This window comes from Osmerus eperlanus, chromosome 6 (genome assembly GCF_963692335.1).
Source record: "Osmerus eperlanus chromosome 6, fOsmEpe2.1, whole genome shotgun sequence".
NCBI classification, from domain to species: domain Eukaryota; kingdom Metazoa; phylum Chordata; class Actinopteri; order Osmeriformes; family Osmeridae; genus Osmerus; species Osmerus eperlanus.
This window is the reverse complement of record NC_085023.1, coordinates 21,709,853-21,713,887: the sequence shown is the minus strand read 5'-3', so window position 1 is coordinate 21,713,887 and position 4,035 is coordinate 21,709,853. Positions and strand designations below refer to the sequence as shown.

General features: G+C 46.1%; 1 long non-coding RNA gene across 1 annotated transcript; it reads right to left on the bottom strand.

Moving 5' to 3' along the window:
* Positions 1–2,021: 2,021 nt before the first annotated feature.
* LOC134022669 (uncharacterized) lies at positions 2,022–3,182 on the bottom strand. The gene is made up of 2 exons (XR_009930669.1): positions 3,005–3,182; positions 2,022–2,261 (listed from the first exon to the last, which is right to left on the bottom strand). It is a non-coding gene; the product is annotated as an uncharacterized LOC134022669 (long non-coding RNA).
* Positions 3,183–4,035: the final 853 nt, after the last annotated feature.

The following is a 4,035-nucleotide window of genomic DNA, read 5'->3' as shown; positions in this document are numbered from 1 at the left end:
AACAATGTGTTTTCAATTTTTTTTGTGTATTGTTTACTGACTGCTTGATAGTGTATATCATTTTGATCACTTTGTTTATGATTTGAGAGCAGTGTTTGATTTTGAGCACAGGTAAATCTGTTTTGAGGCGAAAGCTTGATTTTGAGCACAGGTAAAACTGTTTTGAGGCGAAAGTTTCATTTTGCAAGAGGATCAGAGGTTTGTAAATAGTGCTTGAAGATGAGGTTTTGTGTTTACAGTTTTGAGAAAATGGGTGACTGTTTCAAGAATGTGTTTTAGCAATTGTGAAAAACTGTAAGCAACAGCAGCTTGGCAACTAGGACTCTGATATGAAGAGAGAGGGAGAGAGGGATGAGAGAGAGAGAGAGAGAGAGAGAGATGAGAGAGAGAGAGAGAGAGAGAGAGAGAGAGAGATGAGAAGAGAGAGAGAGAGAGAGAGAGAGATGAGAGAGAGAGAGAGAGAGGAGAGAGAGAGAGAGAGAGAGAGAGAGAGAGAGATGAGAGAGAGAGAGGAGAGAGAGGGATAGAGGGATAGAGAGAGAGAGAGAGAGGGATAGAGAGAGAGAGAGAGAGGGATAGAGAGAGAGAGAGAGAGAGAGAGAGAGAGAGAGAGAGAGAAGAGAGAGAAAAGGCATGATAGATGATCAGAGGAGTCAGGGAGGGACAAACTGCTGTAATGAGGTCACAGACATGGCGGCATGGTGGCAGCCATGTGACTGTGAGAGAGATACAGGCAAGGCTACCACAGGCCGCCGTGTCCTGGAGGGAGGAAGGGGGGGTTGAGGAGGAGGGGGTAGAGGACAGGGGGGAGTGGAGTGGAGGGGAGGGGTTAGAGGAGAGGGGGGGAGTGGAGGAGGAGGGGGTAGAGGAGAGGGTGGGAGTGGAGGAGGAGGGAGTAGAGGAAAGGGTGGGGGGGTAGAGGAGGGGGGGTAGAGGAGGGTGGGGGGGAGCAGGTGTCCTTCAGCACAACCCAGGGTGCAGTCAGTCCTGTCAGCTGGTGTGAAAAGCGTTTCCTCTTCAAGGCTGTCTGCCGTGGCTCCTCCCTGCCTTTGTGTGGCGGGCCTGGGGCTGAACTCCAGCCTCCTTAGTGAAGAGAGCTTTTAATGATTTGCATGGAGCAAGGTCAAGTTTCACGTCTGTCCGGACAACAGGCTTTACGGGGAAAGAGGAAGGAACACCAAACTTGGCGAGCTCCATAGATACACAAACTATAACCAAACCAGTAGAACCACTGTAAACAACCCTTAAAAACCACACCCAGTCCAGAGGGCCAATCACAAAATGGGAATTCTAGCTGCTCAGAGATAACACAAGCTTTTGCCACACCCGATCCTGAAATGCCCTTTGCTCAGACAAGGCAGCTCAGATGCCAGCCTGAGCAAACTGCTCCTTTATCTTCAGCGTGCTCGAAGTCGTTACAGTTTGCGCAACACAAACATGCAGCGTGGTATCGTGGAGGGCTTATCTGGCTGCTCCCAGGACGCTGAACTTTCCCACAGCGCTGCTCTGCAGATCATGTTGCTCTCCTTCCCCCCACAGGGACACTCTGTGTCCGGGGGACGTTCCATCCCCGGCCATGTGCTCTCGGCTCTGTGACACGTTAACGACTCCAACACGCCACTCAGATCATTTACAAGCAGCGTTTGTATTTCCTGACCTTGCACCTTTTGGCAAGAGGTGGATATTTGCGTGTTTTATAGCATTACAACAATAACATCTTCTTACCCTTTTCAAACAAGCAATAATGTGATATAAGTATATATTAATGATTGAAAAACAATTTTTTCACATTATTTGGTAACATTGAAATTGGAAAGATATGAAAATGATTTGAAAAAACTAAAATATGAACAACAGGTTTCAATTACAGCAGTTTCAGTATATTTATAAGCAGGTCATGAGGGGTAAGTTAGCTCCCAGCTTTTATACTAAGCGTCATTCTCCCATGGTTTACATGATGTGAAGTCACATAATCAATCCAAACATCCAGTTGATGATGAAACATTTTTTAAATTTTCTAATCAGGAATTCCCATCACCCGACACAATCAGCTTTCAAGTTTTCCCCCTGTTTTCTTTGAAAGAGCTGTTTTCCACATTCAGCCTTTGAACTGAATGGGTGGGGGGATGTGGGCAGCCCAGACAGCTGTATCTGGAAGCCGTGTTGCCCCGGCTGGGGGCAGTTTTGCCTCCCACCCCCCTGTCTGTCTGTCTGTCTCCATGGTAGGGGCGGGATCCTGGACTGATGATCTCCAGCTGTTCCTGGATCAGAACCACAAAGCAGGGGGGTGGATAATGAAGGACACGCCATCTTATTGTGACAACTTGCACTTTGATGAGAGGGGGGAAGTACATTACTGGCACAGAATGCGTCTGATGAAACTTCCCCCATAAAGTAGATAATGGCAGAGCAAGGGAGGGGCTCCAGCCACCTCACCAAGAGAATATAAACCATTCCAGAAACGTCTTCCTCAGTAAATCTTCAGCAGTACAGACTATGTTGGGACTGTGACTGATGATCTGACTGTTTCCAAGTCCTGTTCTAGATGAGACCAAAACATCTGTGTACGAGCCATTACAGTATCTCCCCCAGACAGCAGACATGAGTCTCTTGATCTAATCTCCAACTCCCAGCTCTGCACGGCCTCCGTGTCCAACCACAGTCCGTCTCATTCCTACCTCTAAACATGACCATCTCCAAGCTTTTTTTGTTTAATTCGATTATTTTTCTTCCTAAATCAGTTTGAGATGCCATACTTGTTGTTCTGTGTGTGCATTGCATGTGACAGCCTATTATCTGGTTTAGTTTTACTTGAACAGGACAGGACTTTGGCAGAGTTTGTTCATCCTTATGCAGTGTGTTATCTCTGATTTCATTCACAGAAGGCTGTGTGTGTGTGTGTGTGTGTGTGTACATTACACGTGTGTCCAAACACAGCAGCAGAAGAACAGAGAATGAAAGGCACCGAATGTCCCCACAAGCCCATGTAAAGCACAGTGAATACTTGTTACTGAGAAGCCCATTGGTGGAATGGTCAGGAATGTAAGTATATTTCTCCCTTCAGAACTCCAGGAAGGCGAGGTGAGCGTGCGAATGTGACGGTCACACCTGATTTACGCAACACTGTGAATGTGAGATCACACCTGCCAACTCCACCTGAACTCGAGCTCTGAGGAGAATTGCACGTCCTGTTCCAGGAAATAAAAGATAACAATGGTGTCAATAAATGTTTTATAAAAATACTTCCATGCTTCAGTCACTATCTGCAGGAAAATACCATTAGGTAACATTTCCGAGACATTGACATATTCTCTATTTGTAAAAAAACAAGACAGGACAAGTGCACACCCACACATTAAAAAGCAGTGCCTTGACTTTCAAGCAGAATCCTGTCTGCACGTTGCTTATTTACAGCATGCAGAGAGAGCTGTTCTCTCTTCCCAAGGGCGTGCCCAAAGGACAGCTCCAGAACACGCTAGTCATCCAGGAAGTGGTTTTGAAGGGGAGTGGCTGTTAATGATGACATTCCCCCAGGCTTCAACTCTCCTTTCTCTGAAACAGAGAGTCGCTCCTGCAGAATGGCAGGAATGTAACCTGCTGGTGTTTGAGTCAGGCAGGGCTAGTCATGATTTACATATACGGCGTGCCAAACACTAATTCACATCCCTGTCATCATTACTCACAGACTGAATTGACAAATATATTTGTCAAATATATGGCACTGTAAATATGCATGTCATTGCGTTGGGTTACGATTTGCTTAGTCATTATGTCAATTATGTAACATGGCTGGAGTAAACAAGTCACCTGCTCTGTAAAATAAACAGGAAGGTTTACTGTAATGACGTGTTTGTAAATGTACTGTTGTTAAGGTTTAGCACCTTCTACTCGTGCTTAGCATGTAGTACTGCATCTGCCTCTGGGCTGGATGATGTGTTGTCTGCACTGTGCTGCATGTTAATGAGAATATCAGGGGGTTTCCACAGGATGGGACAATGATGTCAACAGTTTCACCAAACAGAGAACCAACCCACA